A 15,734-nucleotide genomic window follows, 5' to 3' on the forward strand; every position below is an offset into this window, starting at 1 on the left:
TTCTTCTTTCGCATGGTACAAATATGGATTCATTTAACTTTTTTTGAATTCGTAGAGCGTGTTATAAATTATGAAGTATCAAAGCTTGCTTAGGGTTGTTTTTGTTCTAATATATTTGAAATCTATGAAAGCCTTTTTTTCATTATTTTAGAAATATGATCATGGTGTAATATAATTCCCATGATTTTATAGAAATAATAGCTCCATTATATAAACATTAATTATGGAACGTAGTGAGAGAATTTGCCTTGGGGAATTAGATAACATGAACCTTAGCGTAGAAAACCTATGGTCCTTCGAAGAGCATATTTTCTGATACATTTTATCCTCTTGAGCTATCTTAGAATCATTATAAAGATCTTTTCAAGAGCTTTCTAAAGTACATACTATGTTAATTTGGATTTACGTAGAGAAAGTCATAGTCCATTGAAGTTCATTACACATGGGTTAAGGATTGTTGAATTTTTAAGAAGATTGTGAATAATGCTCGTGAGCACCACTCGCTCTTGAGACCATAACTTCGTGGAGTGAAGAGAATTATTTCATGATTACTTCATATTGCGGTGAAGAGCTAGGTTTATTTCCATAAGGCTTTTACTCAATGTGCTAAGGAATTATGGATTAAGGCAATGGTTAAATTAATAAATTCTATAAAAAAAAATCAACCGTATTTAGGACTTGTCACCTAATGTTGAACCATTATAAACGGTCTATTCTATATACGTAAGGTGACAGGCACAAGTATAATACATACAAATCTTGTTATAGACTATGCCCAAGAAGTGTAGACTAAAATAACTTTCACTTAATTGAAGGTTTATTTGATACAACTATTTATGGTCAACGTCACATATAGACCTTTAAATTACATCAACTGGAAGTAATATAGAGAGAGAGAGAGAGAGAGAGAGAGAGAGAGAAACTATTTGGTATTACTACCAAAGGTTTGAAGTGCATAATATGCATGCTTAAAAAGATCTAAACATATATTGTTTGTACCACTCCTTAGAAAATGGAATTTTAAATTTCTTCAAACTGTTATTTATTATAAGGTTCGGATAATTAGAGAAACCATTACTTGCATGATTAAGGGTCAAAGATGATGATAACTTTTTTTTTTTTTTTGTGGATTGGTAGCGTCGTTAAGGTGCACCAAATTTAAAACGTTACCACTAATATAAATAATTAGTACAGATCGAGTAAGGATCGATCCCACAGAGACTATGCTAGTTATATTTATTCTTAACTCTAAAGCAACATTTAAAATAAAATAAGAGTAATAATAATATAAATTAATCTAACTAAAGAAAATGCCAATTATAAATAAAAGGGGGGTTTATGAATTTTTAACTAAATAGTAAGAAATAAAAAAAAATTAAAACTATGAACAAGAATTTAATAAAAACTCTAATTAAAGGAGAAAGAAATAATAATGATGAAAACTTTGGTTAAAAGATCATTCACCACCACCAAACATGCACATAATATATCAATTTTATCATCAATTTATATTGAAACTATCAACCGTAGACAACAATAAACTCTGTTAGTTTCAATCTTTTCTTAGTGTGTCGTTAGGCAAAATAAGCTCTTCACCTAATCTCTAACCATTAAATAATTTAAAACAAGCTCTTTAAATTTAAGATAATGGAAGCATTAAACAGAGAAAGATATTAGGTTGATCTAGGCAATAAACACACAAGTTCGGATTATTTAACCTAAGTTATGTTCTCCAATCAAAATCACTGATTCCAACCTGCTACTAATGATTAAAATATCAAGACAATTACGGATCAAGAATTTTAATCTAGCAATAGAATTTATTCAAGTCCTATCTAATTGGCCACTCAAACAAGACGAGAATAAAATCATAAACATTAATTATAGAATAACATAAACAATCTCAATTAAATAAATTGAATAATAGAAATTAAAAATTAATCATGTGACATATTCGGGGTTTTGAATTCACCCTCAGCCAAATAAAAATCTAGCCTAACATAATTGAATCGGGAATAAAAGAATTGACAAAACCAATCATGGAGATTAATTCAAGCGGCTGCCTTTTTCTTCAACTCCTTTTCGATTTCTCCCTTGTTTTTTTTTTCCTTCTTGCGGCTGCAATCTCAAAGTCTCTTACTGCCGACTCTTCTCCAGTGTTGCTTCCACTTGATCCTATTTATATGCTTCAATTGTGGCTTTTTTTAAATCCTTGCCTGGAACTAATTAAATTCAAAGCCCAAAACCGCCACTTTCATGCTTCAATTAATAAGCCAATAATGATTTTCTAAAGCCAAAAGGCTTTATTCTCTTTCCTTTCACGTGGCCACTTTTGGTTTGTAATCTTTGTTTTACAATTTTGCTTTCATGTGATGGCTTGGCTTGTTAATTGGCTTGGCTTTCTTTTTGACTTCCATTTTCTAATTTTAGCTCCATGTGCAATATTAATTTTGCCTGGCCCATACAAGCTTTAATTAAATTTATTTTCTAATTCCTTTCAATTCTTGATCTCTTGTGCACTTTTGTCTCTCAATCTTCAATCAAATTTCTTTCCTAAATGCTCCGATTTAATTTCTCTTTAATTCCATAATATACCTAAAATAACAAAATAAATAAAACTAAGATAAAAATTAACACAATAAAATATAATTTACTAAATTAAAAATTAACTAAAATAACTAGAATATTTAAGACCAAAACAAGAAAAAGATAGAGAAATTAATAGCAAAATATATAGAAAATATGCACTTATCATGGATGGTATTTAGATTGAAAAAAAAATGAAGAATTTATCAAGATCATTGAAAAATAGTTTTTTTTTAAAAAGAAATATAGACAAAGTTGTCTGTACTTTAGAGCATCTCCAAAAGCCTATATAAATTTTACTATTTAAATACTTATTTGCTTACTTATGTGGCAAATATAAAGGTGAAAAAATATGATATTCTCCAAAAGACAATTCAAATAGAAATAAGTTAATATTATTTTAATCATATAATTAGTTTTTTAAAGGAAAAGTCAATAGCAATTAAAGCACTTCTCTCTCTTTCTTCAATGAAAAGTAATGAAATATAAATTGAAGATGGAGAAATTAACTCTCCAAATTTGAAGGGAGAGAATTAATTCTTATTTGAAGAATCTTAATTGAAGTGTCTTTTGGAGTTTTAAATATTGATGTGGCTCTTCAAATAAGTAATAAAATCTTATTTGAAGAGACTTTTGGTGATGCTCTTAAGAGTTTCCAAATTTAATTGGATTTTTTTTAAAAAGTTTATGGCTCTGTCACAAGTATTATATTTATGCTAGAAAAATTCTAAAAATATCTTGAGTAGTTAATTGTAAGCTTATAGAAATTGACAAACTATTAGATTTATATTCCTAAAAGACTTTGTAAAATAATAGTATAAGGTCGGTATTCCTTATAATAATGCTTATGAGAATCTTATTTACATTCTAGTGTAACAAGCTCAATAATTTGATAGGTTGTCATATTAGTAAGTAGGCGCCAATCATATCCTATAAATAGCACTAAAATACTATATAAAAAAAAAGATCTTAGCATTCCTCTAAGGTGCATTTGGTACACTGCATTGTATAATGTTGTATTGTATTATTTTAATATAGTTATATTGTATTATTTAATGTAGATGTATTGTATTATATTGTATTATATTAGCACTATATTATAATAATATTGTACAATATTTATTGCTAAATTGCAACGTATTAATTTATAGTATTATGTTTGGTTTTGTAATGTATTGCACTATTGATGTATTTTTTTGTACTATAATTAGAATGAATTGTTACAAAGTATTAAAAGACCCTAACTAATTATTCTCATTATTATTATTATTTATATATTATAATACTTGTGATTAATTATTAAAATTTATTATTAATGATACTGATAATAATTGTCATTATCATTATTATTTATTATAATATTTGTTCTTATTATTGTTAAAAAATACAATAATAATAAGATAAGATTTTACTTTTTTCTTCATCACAATCACTCTCATATTCATTATCTTAATTGTTGTGGCTTCATCATCATCATCAACCTCATCATGAACTCTAATCAGATTAATGAACTCTTATCGGCGCGTGACTGCTGCCAATTAGCGTGACAAAGTTGACAATGGCATGACTCGATTGTTGACAAAGGTGATCAACTACTCAACTAGCGACGCTACTGCCCAAAAATAAATGTGTTGGTTCAATCGTTGCTTTAAAGTACTAGGGAGGAGAAGATGTTATCCTCTAAATCTTCATAACATCCAGATTAAATTACTGAGAAATACGAAAGCGGAAGCGTACCTGAATCCATGGTGATTCGTAGTAGTTCTTGAGTTTAGGAGATGGACTTCCAATCTTCTCTTTTCTCTTGAGTTTAGAATTCTCTTTGAGAGGATTAGAGAATTACAGAGGATTAGAGAGATTGGGGACCATAACCCCTTTTATATAGACATCGTGACTATTGGTTTTCTTTTAGAAAACCCAACAATCACGTATTTATGATAATAATCACTTCAGCCCCTTATTAAAGTGATGATTAAATTCTGGTATCTATGCATTTAATCCACAATAATTATACCCTTAACCATTTAATGAACTTCAAATAGATTACTTAATTCTTGGCTTATTAAATAATAGCACACACATTTTATTTATTTCATGTGTGGCCCCAAATATATTAGATTAATATAAAATTAATCTAACAGAAGATAGTTTAATCGTTCGGGTAGAGGTGCTAGGGAGCCGTTGTCTACTAATTTTTTAATTTTTCTTTTTCTTTTTTAATTGCAAGCGAAACCAGTATAAAATAAACTTAAACTCCTGCACGAGTTTAGTTTATGCAGGTGTTACTGCATTAAAATCTTATTTTACTACAATGTTGGTAAAGTAAAACATGATAATTATAATATTTTAATACAATATAATGCTCTAATACAGAGTTATGAGGGGTGCCAAACACGCCCCTGAGGTACTGTAAACTACCTCTTTTTATCAAAAAGAAAATTTGCACCTTTGTTTCAAAAAATGTGGCGATCTTGACAAGGAAAATTTACAATGAGGTAAGTACGCACCTAAATATAGCATTTACGTCATCACATGAACTAGTAAGAGAATAAACATGCATAGCTTTATCTCATTGAAGCTATAATTGTGAGTATATTTTAGTGGTAGTATAAGAAACTATTTGTTTGGGAATATTTTAAATGATCTTCAGATGGTCACAAGTAACTAGAGACTAGTAATTGGATATTATTATAACTAAACAAAAGTTTGTATCATAACAAATTTATAAAAGTAGAGATATTACGATGTATAAGATGTTGTAGCTAAAATCAAAAGTGGCCTTAGAATATGAATCTATATATAACATATTATAGATCACTATTCACTAATAGAGGATGACAAGAGATGTTATCTTGTCTCAAGCTTGATATTTGAGATTTTGTAGGCTATGAAGCTGCAAATCTTTCAAATATCATCATGAGATATTCTTATATAACTATGTTCTTTACAAAGTCCTTATTTCAGTACCTTTAAACTAGCATAGTCACATACAGAAATATTAGAGTATGTTTTCAAGTTAAGACCAACTTTCTTACACAAGCAGGTCTTAGTTGCTATGGAAACAAGCTGAGATGAGACATATAGAATTACAAGACAATAAGATATATGATCTATTATTATGAAATTACATATATGTAAGTTCTTTAGGGACTAGCAAAAGTTTTTATCAATGTCTTTATAACCATCAACAATGCTTCAAGGCTTTGGACTAATGTCTGCTACTTTAACATGTTATCTATAATTTTGACATGATTCGGTCAATGAAACATGATTAGGGAATTAGTTATTACATACTAAGAAACATGAGAGTGAAGAGATGATTTGATGTTGTTTACATATTACTTCTGAATTTATTGGCAACTATCACTACTAGAAAAATGGTCTTTACTGATACTTATCTTGTGACACTTAATTAAAAAGTATCAGTAATTACATGTGTTTGGGGTATTTTCCGTGTTTAACAGATAAGTATCACAAATTTTCAATACTATAGTGTCTGTAAATTAAGTATAAAAAATATGTGACATTAAGGTATTAGTAATTAAAAAAATAAAATTTTAATTTTGTATCCACTGGGAGTCGAACCGCAGACTTCTATACTTTAGCTTTTTAATTTTAAACATTAAGCCACCAAACCACAAGTTGCATTTTTACTTAATAAACAATAATTATTAAAAATTAAATTAAATTATCTAGAAAGTAGAAACTATGTCGTTTTAATGAGGTGTACATGGAAACCTAAAATCTAAAAATTTTGACGAGCAAAAAATCTATCCCCACCGCCACTTTCTTCTTTGAACCGAAGCTCTCTTCTCTCTCTCTCTCTCTCTCTACCTCTCTCTCTAACAATGGTCTACCTCACAAGTCGTTGCTGTAAACCTTCAAAATAAGCCGCCATCCTTGAGCTAAAATACCCTTGGAAAAAAGCCTAGAAATTGTTGTGAAGAACTTGGCCAAAGTTAGGGTTCGAAAGTCAGATTCAAAAAATTAGGGCTTTTTTTTTAGGGGTATTTTATTGTTTTTAATGTTGAGTTTAGAGAGGCCATCAACATTGTGGGGGTTTAAGATAAGGGGATTGGGCCCTGCAGAGCCAAGAAGGCAAGTTAGAGGCGATTCCTTGATGAGAATGCTGATGCTTCTGAAATGGATTTTCTTGGATGAGACCTTGCTGTTTCAGCCTTTGCAGATCTTTCTTTTGATCTTCCATTGAGGTGGTTTAGAGAAAAAGGAATTCATGGACATCTTTTTGCATGTGCTGGGAACGTTGCCAAGTTAATAGAGAATGAATACGGAATTTCTCTTTGCCAAAGTTTTTGGAGTCAACTCGAAGTTCTGCTGGAGCTGGGATTGTTTTTCCCACAAACCTATTCCGCCTGGAGGTGAGTTATCTGTTCTGTTGAGTTTATGGAATTTAAGCAACATATGATGCTTTGATCTGGGTGGTTGTATGATTGAGGAAAGATATATGATGCATTATCAATCAAGGATCTGAAGGTATCTTGGCCTTAGTAAATGGTCATTTAGAGTTCTTCAGGACCAGTTTTTTCTTTGAAAAATAATTATAATTGAACACTGTCTTAAAATGATTAAAAGTTAATTCATTTCGGAATAAAAGGAGGTCATATACTTCCATAATCAAGAACTGTTAAGGGAAATATTTGAGTTTTACTTTGTGGGTCATTATCCATAAGTAATATTTGCAAACATGTAACTCTATAATTGGGAAAGTTCCAATTCGATTAATAGATCATTCTATTTGCATGAGTGCAACCACAAGAAATTTCCCTTTCCCTTTTTCTATAAGAGTAGTTATTTTACGATTTATTTTAACAAGATTAAGGTCTTATATCTTTAAGTTGACAAGCTTTATTGTGTTGTTAGATGAACTATTGCCGCATATTGAAAAAGTCCAGTCATGACCATGGGAAAAATGGCATCCAGATTAGCTTATCTGCCCCGTTATAGGATTTAAGCTCTTTTGGATTGATATCTGATGTATGGCAACCTCTTGAGTTTGACACAAAGCCTATCAATTTCAGGTATTTTGAGTTTTTCTGTTGTTTTGGTTGTTTGATAATTTCACCTTTTTGTGGCTGGGCCTGGATACTTAAATGGAGACAGCAATTGGTTTCTTCTTTAAAATGTACTTTTATATTTAGACAGGAAGTCCAGAAAGCATGATAGTTTATGATGCATGAAGGTAGAGGCAATAATGTGGTATCTCAAATATTAGATAAGTGTATTGGCTCCTTTTTTCAGGGTGTTCGACAAAACTTTTGAATGGTCTAATTTCCAAAAGGAAATCATACTTCATTGTGAGTTGGTATTATGACTGAATGCTCAAAATAACATGTTTTATTTATTTATCTTTTCTTCAAACGTTCAGTACAGTTTCTTAGTAAGTGTTCAGTTAATAATTTATCCCTATTCCCTTTAAACGTGAGAGTTAATGGAAAATAATTAAATGCTCAGAAGATCTACCTTTTTGCTCCTGATGCACCCACAAGACCTACATTTTTTTTTTTTTCCTGAGACACCCACAAGACCTACCTTACAAAAGCTGATAGATCAGAAGGCCATAGAGTATGAAAATTGGCTTAATATACTCATTTTTTTCAGGTAGGGGGTTGGGCAAAATTGGCTTAATATACTTCATCATGCACAAAGTTCGTATATCTAGTTGGTGTTTTGTGAAGTTAGTGCAAATTTTACAATGCCAATAAAAGGGAAAGATATAATTAAAAATGCAGCATTCAGCCCCCCAACATTAATCAATGTTCTAATACTCACTATTTCCATTGTCACACTGTATTGCAATTGTGAAATGATGCTTCTTTCTATGCCATTGAATTATAAATGACAGTTAACATGTCTCATTTGTGGGGCACACAACGTGCTTGAAAAGGATGCTGAAACTACCTCTGAAATTAAAATGCATTTTTTTAACTCTTTATTCCATTCACTTCATGCATACAGTTTTATGTGATTGTTACATATCAATTAATTAAGTTGTAAATTAATGAATAGCTATCACCTCCACAATTCGATATGAATATTTCTACTTTTTTCACTTTTCAGATAAATTCTATAAAATTGTTACCCAAAGAAATAACTCTGGTAATGTGCAGCATTTTGTTGTTAGAATTGTTCTACTTGTGGTAGTCCCGAATTAGTTTTATGTGTGAAGGAGAATCTTTTAACCATAGTGACGCTGGTATTAAAAGCCCTTAGTTCATGTGAAATTGTCAGCATAGCTAGTGCGTTATACCTTTCTTTATCCTTAGTCATGTAGTTATAGAGTAACACTACACATACAAATTATCTATAGTCGCTGTCGCCAGCTAATTAGACTGACTCCAGAAAGTTAGGAGCTTGTTAGCTATTCTTTTTAATTGAACTAATTTAACTTAAATATTAGCCCGATTATTGATTTCTATGGTTTGCGATTGATTTGAGTTTGACATCCTTGTTTTGTGATGGTTTGAGTTTGACATCCTAGTTTAAGACTTTGAAGGCTTCCAAGAAATGATTTTGGATGATGAGCATATGAGTAATAGTTTGAAAAATAATTTACTGTATCAACTATATACTTAGTGTAGCATATTAATTTTAAGAACTATGGATTATTCCATGAATATTCTAGTAAATGGTTATGTTATATATGCATGTCTTAATATATAATAATTATATTTTGAAGTTTGTTTTTTTTTCCCTTTCTAGGTTTAGGAAAAATGTTTAAAGTGATTTTTGGGTTATGATGTCAATCAAGTTAAAGCAACATTACTTGTGAGTGGAAATATATAATGATTATATTTTTATTCTACTTTTTTTTTATCTTCTTAAAGTTTATAATTAGGCAAAATTAATGAATACTTAATTACAATTTAGGGTGATATTCTTTAAATGGTTCACATGAATAGATTTAAGTAGTATAATAAATCTCTTACTCACTTTATAAAAGCTTAACTAAGTTTACAAATATTATTTCTTTTAGTAGTAATAATTTTGGATCGAACTCTCAAATTATTGAAATATTTTATGTCCAAGCTTTATTATGCCTAATATAAATATGGAGATTCATAGTTATTTTATGCCCAGTTTAAGGAAACTGCAGTTTGAGAACTTATTTTTTGCCTTGTTAAATAAGCTTTTAGAATAAATAAATTGAGGAAATGAGTGGTGATTTATTTATAATAGAGCATTTGTGATAGCTTTTAACTATGCACAAAAATCATTTGGTATATGTAGATAGAGTAACATGCTTGTGCTAAAAGTAGATATTACATTGAAAACTTCTTCTCTGCTATAGTTTGCTATATATATAACCTTTACCAAAAGAGAATAATTGAGTTTATTTATAAATAGCTTATGAGTATTTTTTTCTTTCGAACAAAATAATTTTATTTCTGTTAATTGTTGTTTCTCTAATGGCTCGATATTGGCAGCTAATTTTTTTTTCTTTTCCATGTATTCATATGCAGATTTGATCAATGTGTTTGAAGTATTTATTCTTCAACTTCACTTATATCCTAACCTATACATTCTATTGAATCATTGATTCAAAATGACTTAAGTGCCAATTCAATGCATAATTGATGAACATGTATATATTTCAACAATTAATTTATATATTTTTCAAAAATACACACACTTCACATGTATATTGAGCATTCCATATTAAAACATCAAATTATAAATCAATCAATTTTAATAGACTCAATAACATGAAGCAAGATGTTAATGCGAAAATTTCATCATCCCAAGTTCATGCCGAATTTTTGAATATTGTTCTTCACAAAGTGGTTTTGTAAAAATATCAGCAAGTTTTTTTTCCGTAAAAATAAACTCTAATGCAATATCTCTCTTTTGAACATGATCTCTCAAGAAATGATGTCTAATTTCTATATGCTTGGTTCTAGAGTGTTGAATAGGATTCTTTGAAAGATTTATAGCATTAGTATTATCACACTTAATATGAATTTGTTCAAGATTAATGCCATAATCTCTAAGTGTTTGTTTCATCCAAAGTGCTTGTGCACAACAACTCCCGGCAGCTATATATTCAGTCTCGGTAGTTGAAAGTGCAACAGAATTTTATTTCTTGCTAAACCATGAAACAAGTGAGCAACCTAGAATATAGCAAGTTCCACTAGTGCTTTTCCTATCAACTTTATAATCGGCAAAGTCCGCATCCGAACAGCATGTTAAATCTATATGAGTTCTCCTAGGATACTAAAGACCGAGATCTATAGTTCCGCTTAAATAACGGAAAATTCTTTTAACAGCAAGCAAATGGGATTCCTTGGGACATGATTAAAATCTTGCACACAAACATACACTAAACATGATATCAAGTCTACTTACAGTCGAATAAAGTAAAGATCTGATCATACCTCGATATATTTTGATATCCACTTCTTTTCCTTTTTCATCTTTGTCGAGCTTGGTTGTTATGCTCATTGGTGTATTTTTGGTCTTTGAGTCATCAATGCCGAATTGTTTGAGTAGATCTCTTACGTACTTGGCTTGATTTATGAAAATTCATTCCTCATTTTGTTTGATTCAGAGTCCAAGGAAGTACTTCAACTCTCCCATCATACTCATCTTTGCTCATACACGATGAAAATTCTTTACACAATAACTCATTAGTAGAATAAAAAATAATATCATCAACATAAATTTAAACAATAAGTATATCTTGGTTCTTATGCTTAACAAAGAGAGTAGTATCCATTTTACCCATGGAAAAATCATTTTCTAACAAGAAATTTTTAAGCCTATCATACCATGCTCTAGGTGCTTGTTTTAATCCATATAAAGTTTTAAACAACTTATAAACATGATTTGAAAATTTTTCATTTTCAAAACCAGGAGGTTGTTTTACATACACTTCTTCCATAATATAACCATTTAAGAAAACACTTTTCACATCCATTTGAAATAAAATGAAATCTTTATGACAAACAAATGCCAACAACATTCTAATTGATTCTAGTCTAGCTACGGGTGCAAAAGTTTCATCAAAACCAAATCCTTCTTCTTGGTTGTAACTTTGAGCCACTAATCTAACTTTATTTCTTACAACCACAACAGATTCATCCATCTTATTTCTAAATACCCATTTAGTACCTATGACGGATTGATGTTCCGGTTTAGGAACTAATTCCCACACATTGTTTCTTTCAAATTGATTTAACTCCTCTTGCATTGCCATAATCCAAGATTTATCATTTTCCGCATCCGCAAAGGATTTGGGTTCAATTTGAGAAATAAATGCATTATGCGCACAAGTATTCTTAAGTGATGATCTAGTTGTAACACCTCGTGAGGGATCTCTTAAAATTACATCCTTAGGATGAAAAGAAACATACCTCCACTCCTTGGGGAGTGCTTGAGAAGTACCTTCATGTTGCTCCATATTTGTTTGCTCTTCTTGTTCATCCTCTTGATTTCTTTGTGGTGCATTTTTTTGTTTATTCTTTGATGATTCTTCTTGTAATTCTCCATCTGCATCATCATAAATAATTCCTTTCTCCATAGAGGAGGGGTTAGACTCATCAAATGTAACATGCATAGATTCTTCTACAACTAGAGTTCTTTAGTTATAAACTCTATAAGCTTTGCTTGAGTTTGAATATCCAAGAAAAATACCAACATCGGATTTTGGATCAAATTTGCCAAGATTATCTTTTGTATTCAAAATAAAACATTTGCATCCAAAGACTTTGAAATAACCAATATTGAGTTTTCTATCTTTCCAAACCTCATATGGAGTTTTGTTAAGATTAGGTCTAATCAACACACGATTTAAAACATAACAAGCGGTGTTGACGGCCTCGGCCCAAAAATACTTAGGCAAAGAGTTTTCATTCAACATAGTCCTAGCCATTTCTTGAATGGATCTAATCTTTCTCTTAACAACTCCATTTTGTTGTGGAGTTCTTGGTGATGAAAATTGATGCTCAATGCCAAGATTATTGCAAAAAATCTCAAATGCATGATTTTCAAACTCTCCTCCATGATCACTCCTAATGCATGCAATACCATGCCCTTTTTCATTTTGTATTTTCCTACAAAGCACTTTAAAGGCATCAAGAGTATCATCCTTATTGACTAAGAATAATACCTATGTATATCTAGAATAATCATCCACTATCACAAATGCATAATATTTGCCATTTAGGCTAGCATATCTAGATGGCCCAAATAAATTTATGTGAAGGAGTTGAAGTGGTTTTGAAGTAGAAATATGATTTTTATTTTTGAAAGATGTTTTGATTTGTTTTCCAAATTGACAAGCTTCACAAATTTTATCTTTTTAAAAAGTAATTTTCGAAAGACCTTTAACTAAATCATTTTTCAAAATTTTCGAAATCAAATCCATACTAGCATGTCCTAACCTTCTATGCCATAACCAACTATCATCATGTAATGCAGAAAAGCATTTGTCAAGAGTAGATGCACATTCTATGTCAATGATATAAACATTACCACATCTATTCCCAACAAATAAGATATTGCCATCACATGAATTCTCAATAACACAACTAAATTTATCAAAGATAACTTTATAACATTTGTCACATAATTGACTAATACTAATTAAGTTATGTTTCAAGTTCTCAACCAAACATACATTCTCAATTAGAGTTGAGGAAACTTTACCAACATTTCTAATTCCAAGAATTTTTCCTTTTGAGTTGTCTCCAAAAGATACGTCTCCACCATTTTCAATTTTTGTGAAGCTTGAGAACCATGCATAGTTTCCGGTCATGTGCCTTGAACAATCACTGTTCAAGTACCATTTATTTTTCTTCTTCTTCAAGCCCTACAAAGAAAATCTCAAGTTTTAGGTGCCCAAAGCTTTTTGGGTCCTTGAGAGTTAGTAGTGATTCCTTTTGGAACCCAAATGCATTTCATACCATAATATGCATTTTTTTTACTGGACGTCTATTTTTCATATGACCATCTTGATTACAAAAATGACATACAATCTTATGATCACTTGTGGAGGTAGCTTTAACAAAATAATTCTTATAATACTTTTGCTTCAAGTTAGGCTTATACACAAGTCCTCTTTTATCAAAAACACATTTTTGTGAGTTAAGCATTTTATCCGACATCTTTTGCCCATTTGTAAATTTCAAAACAATCACATTCAACTCATTGCTCTTTTTCTTAAGCATTTGGTTTTCATTTTTCAAATCATCTATGCGTGATTCTAAATGCTCATGTGAGATGCTAGGTTTCTCATTTGATAATGCAATTTCATCATGCAATATTTTATTCTGTACTTCTAGGCATGCAATTCTTGCATTTAGAGATTCATTTTCATTTTTAAGGTTTGTCATTTCCTTTTTAAGACATACATTCTTTTTACCAATATTCATCAACTCATTATGCAATTATTTAAAAGCATCATACAATTCATCATAGGTGGGATCACTTACCTCATTGAGATCATCATCCCCTCTTATTGCCATAACCACTAGGTTTGATACTTCTTGCGATCCTTCTTCATCACTTGAATCTTCCTCGCTATCATCCCAAGTTGCAACCATGGCTTTCTTCTTGAGTTTGTTGATAAGTGGGCACTCCGATCTTATATGGTCAGGCTTCTTGCATTCATAGCATGTGATTACCTCTTTATTCTCCCTTTGGTTCTTGATGTTTCTGAAACTTCTTCGCTCTCCGGTTTTCTTGAAGAATTTTCTGAACCTCCTTGCTAGCATGGCCAACTCTTCATCATCCGGTTCACTCTCCCCATCACTCTCATATTTTGAAGCTTTGAGAGCAATGCTTTTCTTCTTCTCCTCATGCCCTTTTTCTGCTGCCAAATCTTCTTCATATGAAATGAGAGAACCAATTAAATCATCAAGAGGTAAAGTATTTAAATCTTTGGCCTCTTCAATAGCGGTTCTTTTAGGTCTCCATTCTTTTGGAAATGACCTAATGATTTTCTTAACTTTTTCGCTATTTGAGAAGGTCTTTCCTAGGGCTTCTAGGGTGTTTACTATGTCCATAAATCTCATATACATAGAGTACACACTCTCATTTTGTTCCATTTGGAACAACTCGTATTGTCGAGTGTACTTACTAATTTTCGACTCTTTCACTTGATTTGTACCTTCATAAACTACTTCAAGTTTGTGCCAAATTTCATTGGCATTTTCACAACTAGATACTCTATTAAATTCTTTCTTATCAAGTGCACAAAATAAAGCATTCATAACTTTGGAATTTAGATAAGCTTTTCTCTTTTCCAATTCATTCCATTCCCTTGAAGGTTTTGGAATATCTTCCCCGAATTCATTTTTAGTTAGGGGCAAAAACGGACCATCACATACAACTTCCCAAATTTCATAATCTAGTGCTTGTAAATAAATTCACATACTAGTTTTTCAATATGGGTAGTCATTTCCGTCAAAGAACGGTGGTCTAGTTGTGGACTGTCCTTCCCTAAAGGTTGAGTCATTTTGGGTTGCCATGGATCTTTTACTCTAAACTGTTAAGTCCTAACAAGAGAACCAAGCTCTGATACTAAATGAAATTCTAATTATGCAACCCAAGAGGGGGGTGAATTGGGATTCTAAAAAATTCTTCAATTCTAAAACAAAATGTCATGCAAATCTAAAACGAATATAAAGCAATAACAATTAAATCAAACACAATATAAAAAGATAAAGGAAGAGAGATTCAAACACGAAGATTTTTACGTGGTTCGGCCAACCTCGCCTACATCCACACGCCTCCAAGCTTTCCGGGCTTGAGGATTTCACTAAGCAAACCTGCAAGGTTTCAAATGCTTACACTTGACTTCCAAGGTGTCAATGAACCTTTACAATAAGAGATTATCCCCAATCTCTTAGCCCAAGTGTATCCCAACACTTACAATCACTCAAAGTAAAAGATTACAAATTATTTTTCTCTCACACAATATTTAAGATTACAAATCAATGCCCAAAGTGTGAATAGATGAAGCAAGAATGTGTTTAAAGCTCTATGAAGATTGTATTCTTGAATATAAGCTCAATGGTCGTGTTGTGATCAAACTTGTTTGAATTTGAATGAGCTTATTTATAGTTGGAGCTGAAAACTAGCCGTTATTGACTTTCTGCACACTGTCGGATCGCTGTTAACTAGATGTT

The 15,734-nt window shown here is 30.9% G+C and overlaps 1 long non-coding RNA gene across 1 annotated transcript; it reads left to right on the forward strand.

Annotated features, from left to right (window-relative positions):
* Positions 1-6,710: 6,710 nt before the first annotated feature.
* LOC102617441 (uncharacterized) lies at positions 6,711-7,824 on the forward strand. Its single transcript, XR_008051266.1, has 3 exons — positions 6,711-6,965; positions 7,468-7,625; positions 7,746-7,824. It is a non-coding gene; the product is annotated as an uncharacterized LOC102617441 (long non-coding RNA).
* The last annotated feature ends 7,910 nt before the right edge of the window (positions 7,825-15,734 follow it).

The sequence above is a fragment of the Citrus sinensis genome, chromosome 8 (genome assembly GCF_022201045.2).
Source record: "Citrus sinensis cultivar Valencia sweet orange chromosome 8, DVS_A1.0, whole genome shotgun sequence".
In the NCBI taxonomy this organism is placed as follows: domain Eukaryota; kingdom Viridiplantae; phylum Streptophyta; class Magnoliopsida; order Sapindales; family Rutaceae; genus Citrus; species Citrus sinensis.